We start from the raw sequence: 14599 nt of genomic DNA, 5'->3' as shown, positions 1-14599 counted from the left end.
CCTGACGGCACCTTGATCTTGGACTTCTAGACTCCAGAACTGTGAGAAAGTAAATCTGTGTTATTTAAGCTGCCCAGCCTGTGGTATTTTGTATGGCAGCCCGAGCTGACTCATACAGGCTTCCCTAACATTATCTCTTTAATTCTCACCACCTGGATGTAGGAATTATTATACCTGTTTTACCAAGGAGAGCCCTGAAGGTCAAAGGGAGACGTAGACTGCTTAACAGAATCCAGGCTTTTCATGTGGTGAATCTGGCGAAAACTGTAGGGCTCCCTGATGTCAATGTCCCTGCTGGTTCCACCACGGTGACCTCCACATGGCTGCAGCCACGTGTCTACTTTCTGTCTTCACTGAGCTCAACCTATCAGCCGTGTTTGACTCAGCTGTTCGCTCCCTTTTCTGGAAATGTGGCTTCCAGAGTCCATACTCAATGGGTTTCCATTCTTTGGTTGTTCCTTCTTTGGTTGTTCCTTTCTCAGCTGTGCTTTGTTGGTGTCCCTGGATCTCCTTGACGCTGAATATTGGAGGACCCGAGGGTTTAAGTCTTGGGCCTCTTCCCTGTTTACCTGTAAGCAGTCCCAGGTGATGTCAACCAGCCTCCTGCTAATTGCTGCAGCCTCCAAACTGGTTTTCTTGCCTCCACGCTTGAGCGCCCACTGTGACACGGCAGCCAAGGCATCCCTGTTAAAACGTGAGTCAGATCATGTCATTTTTGGGCTCAAACGCCTCCAGTGGCTCTCCTCTACCTCAGAGGAAAAGCAAAAGTCTTGATAATGGCTCATGAGGTCCTTCACTCTGTGCACCTCTACCCCCCTGCCCCTACCATTTCTCAATTTCTCTCTGGGCTGATCTGTTTTCCATCTTTCCTTTGCTCAAGTACTCCAACCACATCAGCCAGTCCTGTTTCTGCCTCAGGGCCTTTGCACTTGTTGACTTCTCTGCCTGGAATATTTTCTTGAGCTGAGGGGCTTTGGAGTCACCTTATCCTTTGCGACATCCCTATCTAAGTTGTAAATCTCAGGTCTCCCAATACTTCTTAACTCCTTTCTTCATTTAGGTTTCTTTTTAGCCCACACCACTACCTGACATACTATATATTTTACTTACCTTGTATATAGTATGTTTCCTTCCTCTACAATATAAACTCCACGAAGGTAGAGATTTTTGTCCTTTATTTTCACTGTTCTAGCCCCCAAATCTGGAGCAGTGCGTGGCACATTGGAAGATACTCAATGAGTATAGGTCGAATAATTGAAAGAAACATACCATGTTGCCTCACCTAGACATAGTTACTAAGAATAAGCACGGTTATTGTGCAAAGAATTCCCAGCAGCTGCCTACGTCTCACACAGAGAAAAACAAGAGAAGTTAGATGTAAACCACTACATGAAGGATTAGATGAAATAAAAACAATGATCGGACGTTGAGGATTCTTAAGCATTGCCATAAGCTAAAGAAAAACAATCAAACCTCTGGGGACATTGGAAAATAGGATAAATTGTAAATTTATTGGTTTTTACCATTGCAGTGTGGAGAGACAAAAGGAAGGACGGGTCAGCTTCCTGTGGTCTTCCTGGTCCAGGTATCCCTGGCTAAAGTAAATGTATTGTTTATCTGACTTTTGTGCATGTAAATATCCAAATGCAATATTCTTACATGCTTAGAGGATTTTGTAGACAACGAATAGCATTGTAAGACTAGTCCTCTTTTCAAAAAAATACAACAGCAGACTTGCCTGTAAAGATTATCGTATAGAATACACTCATAGTATAAAAAAATAAAATTCAAAAATTCAAAAAAAAGAATCCACTCATAGGCTTGTATGAATCAGTTCCCTTAAGGAAAAGTCACAACTTTTATGATATCCCTGCACCATTATTGGCCTGTGTTTATATAGCTGTCTTCAATGAAGACAATAATGTGATTAAGTGGCATATCATCTCCATGTCAGGTGGAAGTTACCCAGATTTTATGTTCGGATATAGAGTGAAATACAAAGAGATGAAAAGGTTTTGCTTAATAATGATGACTCTGAAATAGGATTGAGTCTCTTACATACCAAATTGTTTACTTACCTAGAGTCCATCTGAAGGTGGCGAAATACATTGGACAATGTCTTCTAGTGCTGTGACTTAAGGTTTCTTAGCTGTATGTTTCATTTTTAGAAGCATCGTTTCCAGGCTGTGTTGTTTTGGAACTCATCTGACAGATACATGAATCTGACTCCAGGGGCTTTTAGAGCTGGAAGGGGCCTCAGATAATCGGAGCCACACTCTTGCTTTACAAGTCGGGAAATGTGACCTGGAGACATGAAGCAACTTGCCCAAGGACGTTACAGGTAGCTTGTGGCGAAACTGACACTAGAATCCCATTCTTCCAATTCCAGTCTCGATCTCTTTCCTTTATCCCATGCTACTCAGAAACCCCACCAACATTCCAAAACACTGTAAATTGAGCATTGCCTTACCCGTGACAGTAGCGATTTTTAGAGGGATGTATGTATTGTATTTAAACGGATCATATGGCTTTGGGAAAGAATGGTCACAGCATGAGAATGGGGACTGACATTTGAGAATCATTGTAGAAACGGCAAAACCCTCATAACGAAAAGTGGATCGCATATAGTCCTGGCACCTTAATCCTCCACCAAACTGCACTGTGACTCTGAAGGTAATTACTTCATGCCTGTCACTCTGCATCTGGCTCTAAGGACACATGTCTGTGGCTCTCACCCCACATTTCTGATTATAATTGGTAAAAATGTTTATAAATTTCATTGGTTTCTTGGTACACAGAAAAAGTTGAATAACAGAACCATTAGTACTTAGGTAAGGACACATGAATATTTTCTACAGCATAAATCTGTTTTCTACTCAGCTAGATATTAGGCCATCTGGTAGCGGAAAAAGTGTTTGGAAATCCACCTAAGTTAACCTTAAGTGTTGCATTGCCTGCCTTTGGGGTTTGAATTTTCAAGTTTCATATTGTAATAGATAGGGATCAGGCCAAAAGTAATAACTCCTATATATATATATATCTCCACGTAAGTGAGGGTACACATGCATATAATTCGCATAACAAGGCACATGTGGTACTAACAAGAATGGCAGACTCAAGTTCCTCCAAGCAACTAGGGATACAAGTTGTTTTATCAGGCATAGTGTGCTAGCATGTTAATATTCTAGCACTAATATATGATATTCAAAGTAGAGTTCATAAATCTGAGAATGACTCAGAATCCTGTGCATTAGATGCATAACTATTGCATTAATGTTTCATGTGTGCAAAGAATAAGATACAAAGGAAAAGAGTTGAAAGGGTTTCACAGCACATCAAGTGGTAATGCGTACACTAATGATGAAAATGATAACAAAAGCTAAAGTGCAAAAGAAGGCCTCAAAAGCACCTCTTTAAAAGAAAAACAGATTTCAGTACAGTTTTCGAGCATTTCGACCACTAAAGCTAAACAGTTCTTAAGAAACAGTCAAGAAACTTTGACTTGATAGTAAAACCTTAATGATTTATATGTTCAAGGCAAGTGGTAATAAAGTTTATATCACTAAAAATCACACAGAAGATACTGGTAGTAAAAAAATATATAACAATTGTACATATTAGGACAGTTTGGGAATTACGTTTGTATGAGTTGTAAGAAAAAACTCTTTCCTTTTTAGGTTTAATTTTACTCAGGTCAAATAAGAAAATTCCCACTTGTTGGTTATCTCTGCCCCAGTCCTTGTTTGATATTTACAAACAAACAAACTGCTTTAGTTTGAAGATTAAAGTGAAAGAAATAATGTTCTGAAATTATATTCTCACACATTTTACCATGTAAACATATACACATCCTTAAAAATCCTACTTACGAAATGTCCCTGTAGAATATTAGCAAAACTCCATGGGATCTTGCAGGTTCCAAGGACGTGGTTTGAAGAACCCAGTTTAAGATATGTGTGCCTACTTTTTTCATAACTATCAGTGTATCGGTTAAGATGATTAGGGTTCAACTAAACAAAATGTCTTTTACTCACATGCTCAGATAAGTTCTGAGGTAGGATGCTACAGAGTCAGTTAATTTAGCAGCTTAAAAAAAACCATTAAAGACTTAGAATTCTTTCCTTCTTTCCATTCTGCTATACCTTACTTGTGGTAGCTTCCTTCATGGTTACAAGGTGGCTGCAGCAGCTCCAGACATCACATCCCTCATATCCCCCAGGGTGACACCCAAAACCTAGAAGAGAAGTTAAGGGCATAACCTTATTTTCTGTTCCTTTCTAAGAGTGAAGAAAACTATCCCAAACACCCCACTCCCAATCGGATTGTTCCTTATAAGACCGAAAATTGCATCATGTGCTCATTCCTAAACCAGTCACCAAAGAAAGAAGTAGACTGATCATAGCTGGCTTAAATAAGTGATTCTCAACCCAGGCTGCACACTAGCATCACTTGGAGAGTTTTCAAAAACTGTCAAACTCTAGACCAATCAGTGAGAATCTCCAGAGGTGGGCCTGGGCATCAGTATTTTCAAAGAGCTCTCCAGAAGATTCTGATGAACAGAGGGGTGATCACGCCTGTTAGAATGGCTACTATCGAAAAGAGAAAAAATAACACATGTTGGCGAGGACGTGGAGAAAAGGGAACCTTTGCGCCTTGTTGGTGGGAATATAAATTGGTGCAGCTGCTATGGAAAACAGTCTGAAGGTCCCTCAAAAAATTAAAAATATAACTACCATGTGATCCAGTAATTCCTTGTCTGGGTATTTATTCAAAGAAATCTAAAACACTAACTTGAAAAGATATATGCACCCTCATGTTCATTACAGCATTATTTATAATAGCCAAGATATGGAAATGACCTAAGTGTCCATCACTTGATGAAAGGGTAAAGCAAATGTGAGATATATATAAATAGATATTATTCATTTATTTATTCATGTATTATTATAAATACAATATTATTCATCCATAAAAAAGGAAATCCTTCCATTTGCAACAACATGGATGGACCTTGAGGGCATTATGCTAAGTGTAATCAGACAAAGAAAGACAACTACTCTATGATCTCACTTATAAGTGGAATCTAAAAAACTAAGAAACAAACAAACAAACAAAGAGCTCACAGATACAGAGAACAGATAGACGGTTTCCAGAGTGGGAGATGGGGGTGAGCAAAACGGGTGGAGGGGGGCAGAAGGTACAAAATTCCAGTTATAAAATGAATAAGCCCTGGGGATATAATGCACAATATGGCGACTAGAGCTAATAACACTGAACTGCATATTTGAAAGTTGCTAAGAGTGAAGATCTTCAAAGTTCTCATCACAAGAAAAAAAATGTGTAACTGTGCATGGTGATGGGTGTTAACTAAACTTATTATGATGATCACTTCACAATATAGACAAATATCAAATCATTATGTTGTACACCTGAAACGAATATAATATTGTATGTCAATTATACCTCAATAATAATTTAAAAAATAGTAATAATAAAACAAAAACTTCTGAATAAAAGAAAATAGTGCGGAGTGAGAAGCAGTGAATAGTGTAACTCTTAGATGAATCAAGATTCATCCCCTTGGGTAAGGGAGGGACCAGCCTCCCTTCTTGAGACATGTTTGAGTTGTCTGATAACTGAACAAAACTGGGGCTCTGTTAACAAGGAAGTAAGGAGAGAATGGCTTTGCCAGGTTGATCGTGGTATTATGGACAAGATTTAAGAACTAGTCAGAGTTTTAGAAGCACCTCTCACTGCTACAATATTATAAACACTGAAGATGATTTTCATTTTTGAAGTCACATCAGTCTACGGCATAATCATTGGCCATGAGAGAAAATGAATTCCTTCCTGTTTCTTGGGCTCAGAGTGACTCAGACATTGAGAAGCAGGTTTGTCAAGATGACAGAGGACCAAGGTAATGCATTTCAATGATGAAACAGGAAATTCATTCATGAGTATTGGGCATACCTCCAAAGTGACTGCTTAGCCAGAAATGGGATAGCTAGTTTTTCCTACTTCTGTTTTATTATCCTCAATGAGAATGACCAAATATTAGATTACAGAGGAACTTAGAGAAAATCTGGCTCCTACACTCCCCCTAATCCTGCCAACCTGCCACCCATTTTAATATTAGAAGAGACTGGGGCACAGAGAAGTTACACAATTACTGGAGATTACATCAGGAGTCTGTGGCAAAAGTAAGACCTTTTCTCCTGCCCTGCACTTAGTGCTCGTTCTTACAATAATTAGAGAGTTTCTCTGTTGTAGTTCTGTCTATCTAAACTGCATAGGAGGGGCTAAATAAACATGATTTAGGTTTAAGACTCAGTTTTCTAAAGGGACACATGGGGGCAGCAAATGTTTAGAAAAGAAATTACACTTCTAACGTGCAGGCTGTGAATATATATTGAGAAAATATTTGGAAATGGGATATTTGGGGGGGGGTTGGTTTGTTTATTTGATGGTATTGACATTGCTTGTGATCCATATGTTACAACGTGGTATTGGGGATTTCAGAGAAAGTGGTAGTCACCATGATTCAGTTTTGCTTCCAAATGTGCCCCTGCAAAGAGATTATGAAAAGCACCGTTTATCACTAGAAAGCGTGTCTTCGGAATGTTTATTAATATTGAGCCACACCTTCCTCATAGAAGTTAATGAGATTTTGTGTCACACGGACTGGAGTAAGTATAGAAGAACTTACTGGTGAAGATTTCCTTTAGCTACTGTAATAACCCATTTTCATTGCTATGATTACTGATGAATAAAACATTTTCTTTTTGTGGTTACTTCTATTTTTTATTTCCCCACTCATTTATCATTTTCTTTCTTATCATCAGTTGTTTCTTATTACTCTCAGTAACGCCCAAATAGTGATTTCTGAGGAATTATTCCTGCTCTCCTTCTATCACTCGTTATTCAAAGTGAAATTATCATATTGGAATTTTGTGCCATCACATACCAGGCATGTGTCTAGATAATGTTCAAGAGACATTAAACAAACAGGTAACGGCAGGCATATTCAGACCAGAAGTTTACATTTTCCAGTTTTCTTGTGATTTCAGTGGAGGTGGCACTCATTCATGGGAAAGAGTCACCAATGAAAAGTCAACATTAGACTCAAGAGCCATTTCTCCAACGTCTTCCAGAATCAAGCCTTTGGAGGTCATTTCTATCAACACTGGTTGTTTCCCATCTGCACTTAACAATGGACACAAAGGTCATATTTAATCCCAACCCCTTTAAGGCAGACTGGACGCTTGAGTTTACAAAGATTTAGTCCAAAAGGTATCTTAAATCAGGCCTTTAATCCTGAACACAAACAGGACACAGTGTCATGGACTAAGTTAGTTGGGAACAGATGTGATGAAGAGAAGAGCTCCAGCCTGGACACCTAGCTCTTCTGACCCCTTTGGCCGTTAACAAGCTGAATGGTGCTGGCCTCCGTATACACACCTGTACTGGGCTCAGAAGACGTATATTTGTGGTGAAGAGCATTATGGTGAGAGCGCTAAGCCTCTAAAATTCTGTGATTCTGATTGTTTCTCAGTATACAGCTGTGGAAAGATACTGAGTTTTCTCTCTTTGGGAGGTTTGAGTCTGGTTGCCCTTGACTATCACAAGTCAGATTTTCTCTGTCTAGTGCTGGCATTGGGACACACCAGACCTGCCAAGGCCAGGAAATCCTATTGTTTGAAGAAGTTTTGCTTTGTGAGCTTCTCTTTCTGGTAGTAAAAGAAAAAGCAAAAAAAAAAAAAAAAAAGTATTTAAAATCTTGTCAATATCCTGGGTTGTTTTTTTTTTTTGGTATAAATATTTGAATGCAATAATGTAAAATGGATATGTATTTTTTACCTATTTTACTTAACATGGATTTTATACAATGGTTGCTAGAATGCTCCAACAATGAAAAGAGAAGAATATGTATTTGGACAGTCTTTAGATATTTCTCCTTTATTCAGTACACTTGAGAGGATCATTCAAGTTGTAGTTTTTAAATTAAAAAAAATGAAGATAACTGGAAATTAAAAGCAGTCAAATGCTATTATCATCTGAGTCTTGGTTCAACTAAGTGTCTCGACAACTTCACCTTTAGAAGTTCCTGAGGCAAATGAAAACCAGTTTTTCAAAATTAGAAATAAAAGATTTAAACCAAAGACCACAGTTAACTTAATACCCTGTAACTTTGGTAGTTTAACTAGTAATTCTCAAAAGGAAGAGTCCGGTCAGAAACAGAACTGTGTGTATAAATTGTCAGGTTCTGGTGTTTGTTTTCAATCACTTCTCAAGGGAAAACTTCCTTTTCATTCTTCTCAGCACCACCCTTCAGAGAAAAATTCTATAATTCTCATATCCACAATGTCGGGACTGAAATGGTCTAATTAGAAAGGCTATTCATACAATTTATGTTGTAAGATTCAGAAAGAATACATTTTGAGTTTGAAAACAGACGAAATGTACCACGTCCATTTTTTAGAAAAAACTTATATATTTGACCTGGCCTTGTTTTAAATTGTCAACTTAAATTTCGAATGCAACTTGCAATGTTGAAAGGAGTACAGAAAAACACAATGCCATTTGTACAATGCCTCTCGAAGATTCCAGAGCCACGTTAAGTACTGTTTTATTTTGAAAAAATAATGATTTCAAAAAAACCAAAAAAACCAAAACCAAACACCTCGCTAGACTCAAGAAGAAAGATACCCGCACCTTTGACTGTTGAGTATGTAACTGGAAATCCGGAGGAGGCTGGCCTGTTATTTTGAGATACTTGATAAAAAGTCTTGCACAGCTTAAAACGCTCACAGCAGAGCACTTTCATGCAGCCAGCCTTTCGGCATCATGTGCAAAAGCAGTGAGGCTGCATTATTAGGAAATCACAAGACTTTAAGACACGGAAGTCTGGCAGGTTTTAATGGCAACCGACGTTTGCTCTTTTAAAGTCTGTGGTCGCGTGTAAAAGCAGTGGGGTTTGGTGTCTGCGGGTCCCGTGGAGCGCATCTTCGGGAGCTTCCTTCGGGAAAGGGCAAAGCGACTGTCTCCACTTTTTAAAGGAAGGCCTTACCTCGTACAGTCTTTCTAAATTAAACTGACAGATCCTGGAGAAAATCTCAGAGCACGCATTTCAGCCTGTTCCGCCAACAGGCAACTAAGACAAACTGAAAGTAAACAGAGCCTCGTCTGAGTCGATCCAAGACCCGGGACCGCTCCGGGCAGCGGGCGACGGGGCGAACTTGAAGGACCTGCACGAAGGGAACCGGGACTGAGCCCTCGCCGCTGCCCGGCTCTGCACGGCAGAAAGTTCGAGGCTCTGTTCCCAGACTTGTAGGAGACTTGCATCAGCTGAGGAGACTCTCTCCACCGGCCGCTAAATTCTGAGTGGGGATGAGCCCCATCGGCTCCCCGCCCCCGACCCGCCCGGGTTTGGCGCCAGAGCGCCCTCCCGACCGAGGGCCGCGCGTCGCGGGGACCGTCCTGCCGGCCGGGCGCCCCTCATCCCCGGACCTGGGAGCTCACCCGGGCGGCCGCGCTGATCAGGCGGCGGCGTTGCGATCCTGAGCGCGCGGCTCGCCAGCGGCCACCGCGCGTCCCCTCGCGCCGCCCACCTGTTTGCCCAGATGTGTTTCCAAGAAAGGCCACTTGTATGTAGCCGGAAGGGTGACCAGGCCCCACCCGGGCACACATCCTCCTCTAGATGTCATGGCCCGAGGGACAGCTGCGGGTGAAGCCCCGAGGGCCGGGCGCGCTCGCCGGGATGCGAGCCTGCAGCCAGTACCGTCCGGGAGCCGCTCCCAGCCAGCTCGGCGCACTTTGGGTCCAACTACCGCGAACTTGCCCTCGGGGAAGCTGGGGGAGGCCCAAGGGCGCTGCGACGGAGTGCGCACCTGCTCGGCAAACTTAACCCGACGAGTCTGGGGGTAGGAGGGAGGGAAGGGCGGAGATGTCCCTCCGCAGACGCAGGAAGAAGTCGGCGGCGACTGCAGGATTCGCGGTTTTCGGACTTGAGATTCACAGGACTCGCACGTGGCCTGAGCGAGTGAGACTGACACGCCAAGTAGGGTTCGAGGAGTTGGAAGCGGGGAGAGAAGGGCTGGACGAGGGAAGACTCGGGAAGAAGAGGAAGCCCAGAGCTCAGAGTCCCATCTGACCCCAAGAAAAACCCAGGTGTGGTTCTAAACCTGTAACCGGCGGAAACAGCAGATGCCAGCCGAGAGAGGCGGGGGAACGCTGTCTCGTAGGCTCTTGTTTAGCGGCGACGTTGAACTTGTTCTCAAGTTGGTGAATTCTGATGCAAGTTGCTTGAGAGATTTACCCCTCACCATACCTAGGACTGAGACACGCCCTGTTTTCCCGAAGACCGGACAGCTAAAGGTGGGGTCTCAAGTCCTTCACAAGGCCGAAGATGAAGGATGGCTGCAGATTGGAAAGTCAGCCCCCGAACTCTGCCTCAGGTAGAGAGGCACACATTTCCCTAGGCCAGTAGTTCTCAAGTTTGAGCGTGCACGAGCATCGTTGGAAGCTACTGTGCTCCTGGCTGGGCCCCAACCCTCACAGTTTTCAGTAGAGCTAAAGTGACGCCTGAGAATTTGCCTTTCTAGTAAGTTCCTAGGTGATGCTGACCTTGCTGGTCCCTGGACGGCACTTTGAGAGCCACTGCCTAAGCCATTGGCTCTCAAATTTGACTGCACAGTGCAATCACCTGGAATACTTAAAAAAATATTTATGCTTGGGTCCTACCCTCAGAAGTTCTGATTCAACTGATTTGGGTGCCACTTGGGTATCAGGATTTTAAAACTCTACAGGTGATTCTAACATACAGCAAAGTTCGAACAGTACTGCCTTAAATCGTCCATCGCCCCAGACAACTTTTGTGGGGGGAGAGGGGACAGGGACCTTCTCCCAGCCTGCTCTTGGTGACTTTGCTGGCTTTGAAGCTAGCTTCCCAGTCTTTGGAAAGGAAAAGCCTTTGCCTTACACGTTTTGCCACTGACACAAGCACGATGTTGAATGTCCGCTTTTATCAACCATACAGGAATTATAAAGGATGAAACAATTCTCCCCAAGGCCTTAAGGACACAATGATAATGTAACATTGATAATTCTGCCTGCACTGTACGGAAGCCCCTTCAGCCACCGGGGCTCAGGATCTCCCGTGAGGAGCCAGAGAGATCTCTCAGGGTTAGTGATGACAGACTTTTCAGTCTGGACCTATGGAGAACAAGAGTCCCAAATCCAGGCTGGGTCATAGGCACTGCATCCAAACTGGCCAAACGCTGACCTGCCCCGTTAACATTGGCTGTGGGGAAATCTCACTGGCCTCTGGCTGGAAGAGTGAGAGTGAGTGGGCGTGGTATTGGGTGTCCAGGATCGCTCGTGCGCGAACCCAAACTCCGGCCATACTGTGTTGAGTTACTGATACCAAGACTGAAGGGTGGGGATGAGGGTGGGAAAGCGCGTTCTCTTCACCTTTCAGAAGGGCCACGCGAGAGGCAGAGGCACCCGCGCCCCAGAGGATCCCCCCAGAGGCACCCCGCTGTGAATGGGTTTGGCTGCCTGGAGGGTTTCTCACCTCATTCTAGACCAACCAGGACAGGGATGGAGATAATAACCCAAGAGACTGGGTCCTCACAGGGATTATAACTTCCCAAGACTTCTGCCTTTCCTGGCCACTTGGAGGGTACTTAACCCTCCCCCCATCCAGAAGCAAGTGCACGGGGGTCACGTGGGGGGTAAGGGGAGCAGAATCCTCCCCCGCTAGTCAGGAACTCCGGGAGACTATCCTTTGGGCCGTGCAGTCCCCCTGTGGGAGAAAGAGATCAAAAGGGACCCTGGAGTTTCCCAGAACGCACTCTTTTCCCTCTCTGCCCGTCTATGGCGGTGCTGGGGGACGTGGCTTTGGAGCGTCTTGGAAGACACCAGGAAAGTAGACATTGGAGTGGAGGAGCTGCATATGGGCGGATTCCACAGAGTCCAGAGGGCGATTCGGCGCTCTGCCGGGCGCAGTCCCAGCATGGGCTCCCCTGTCACACCGCCGCGCCAGCGTGCGGACTACCCTCTGCGTCCCTGGCCTGGAGGGTCACGGCGTGTCCAAGCGATTTTCCCTGGAAAAGAGTTGGGAGAGCTCCCCTTTCCTTTGCGCGCTCACCGTCCCCCCGCTTTCCGCCCCCCTCCCCCACGCGAACACACACACACACACACACACACACACACACACACTTCGCGCGCTTCTTCGCTGGGGTTTCCCTGCGGGGCAGATTACTTTATGACAGGGTGTGATAAGTGGTGATTTTGTTCCTCTTTTGATGGTAGGATTGCTTTGTAAACAGAAGCGCAAACTCGTTCCGATAGTGGTTCCGCACCAGTGCGCGGCGGCAGCCCTGGCGCAGCGGGCGGCGGGGGCCGCGGCTGCACCTGTCGCCTGGGTCCGGGAGGGACCCGGGCCGCGCTGGGCGGGGGCGCGCCGCGCGATACTCTGGCCTCCAGGCCGTCTCGGTTTTCGGCCTCTGGGCCGCCGGGCTTGCAGTACATCCCAGGCCTGCTGTACCCACTGCTCCAAGAACTCCCAGCTGCAAGTGCGTGCCTGGAGGGGCCGCGGTGGGCGCACGTCAGCTCGCGGGGCCGCCCTTCTGCCCTCTCCCTGGCACCTATGGTAAGAGGTTTGGCTTCTTTCTTCTGTGGTTACTGGTAACCTTATTCCTTTGCCCTAGTCCAACTGGAGGTTTGAGGGGGCTTTTGTGAGCTGGAGGGAGGAATCGCTCAAGGTGAAGGCCTCAGGTCTTGGCGCGGCAGGACGCAGCTCAATTCCCCTCAAACTTTTCCCCTGAGTGGTCCAGCCCTCTCCTTCCCTGTTCAGCCTGGGTGCCAGTTTACCCTCGGAGGGACCCAGGAAAGACCCCACGTTGACTTAGGCTCTCTCAGGCCCAACGGGCGTGGAAGGTGAGCCTCTGCAGGAGGAGAGGCGCTACGCACAGCAGGTGATCACTCATTATTTCCCAGTAATCCCGACTCCTCTAAGGGGAAGGCGAAGCCGGCCACCGAAGGCCTGAACTTCCGAGTTAACCCATTGCTCAGGTCTAGATTTCCAAATCCCTTAAGGAGCCTCAAGTGGGGCCCTGGGGGTTTGGCACTTGAATGAAAAGATGGGAAGATTCCTGGAGGTTCTGGGGTGGAGTGAATGCACCTCCAGCAGAGCTTTTGCCCTGAGGGAAAGATTGTTCCCGGTGCAGCTTTGGGGGTGATGGAGCTGGGAGCGGGGGTTTACGGGTACAGAAGTAGATTCCAGCCAGCTATCCCGGGACACCAGGGGCCTCAGAAAACCTGAGCTCAGCATTATCTGAAGCCGGGAGCTCTCTGCAACCTGACACCAAGTCATGCCACTCCTTCCCGAAGCTCAGGGCGCCCGCACTGAGCAACGTACAAAAAGTTTTGAGATTGGGCTGAGAGAGTCCCAGGACCTGTTCGCTGCGGAACCTGCTCTTTGGTAGCAGCGCCGGGAGGGGGAAGGGGCCCGGTTAAAAAAAAAAGAAGAGAGCGAGAGAGAGACGAAAGGCAAAGTTTTCCCTGATTTGCAAGAGGCCTGAGGCCGAAGTTCTGGAGACTGCTTGGGTGCTGTGACAGTCACCCAGAGCAGTTAGTGGCCGTGGGCCTGCCCTGGCACTGGGCGCAGCTGGCACATTGGGGAGGCTGACTGGAGCCTGGGCGCTGGATGAAGCTGTGAGGTGTCCCCTCCCTCTCTTCGCCCCCCAGGGCTCCTTCCTGGAGGCGGCAGGATCGAGGTTCGGAGTTACGGAGGAGGTCGAGGTGGAGAAAGGCCCCGCGGGGCGAAGCAGGTGTCTGTGGAACAAGGGGGAGGGCGCACACTCGGGAAGACGGGGGTTGCGAGGAGGCAGTCGCAGGAGGCGCCCTGAGCCACAGCGCCCGGCTGCGATGCGAAAAGGGAAGCAGCGATGGCGTTGACACGAACTAGACGTGAACCGGTCTCGGGTGCTCTGAGCGGGGGGACTGGAGCGGGGCAGCACGTCCCTGGGCAGGCTCCGCGGCCTCGGCGCACCACGCGCGTGCCGTGCTGAGCGCTTTGCGTCCATTCTCCTGGCCAAGTCTCACAACAAATTCCCCATTTTACAAGGGAGCCAACTGACTTCAGACGAGTTCAGTCACTTGCCCTAGATCACTCATCTGGTAAATGTCAACGACTAAGCTGAGTTTGGACCCCAAGTGGTCGTACTCCAGAGCTAGATTCTCGCTCCCGGCCGCTCCCGGATTCCTCGCGTCCCTCCCCGCTTCTCTCCCCTGCCGCCACTCTGGTCCCCGCGCCCGGCATCTGAGCGGACACCAGGGGCCCTCAGGCCCAAGGCCTGGGCTGCTTCACTTCCAAGTCGTCCTGTCCACGTCCATGCAACCCTGCACAGCGGCTTGGCTTCGCACCTAAGCACACTAGAGGCTTTGCCTCCCCTCTCCCCCGAAAAAGTACCGAAGTTGGAGTTGGCACTCTTCTTGCCCCACCCCGGCCCCAGTACCAGCCCTCCGGTCCTTCCCGGGCAGGGCCTGGCCCAGCCAGCCGGGTCCCAGGTCCCTCCGGCTCTCGCACCCGTAAGAG

This window comes from Grampus griseus (genome assembly GCF_964374135.1).
Source record: "Grampus griseus genome assembly, chromosome: 10".
In the NCBI taxonomy this organism is placed as follows: Eukaryota; Metazoa; Chordata; class Mammalia; order Artiodactyla; family Delphinidae; genus Grampus; species Grampus griseus.
This window is presented reverse-complemented; position numbering follows the sequence as displayed.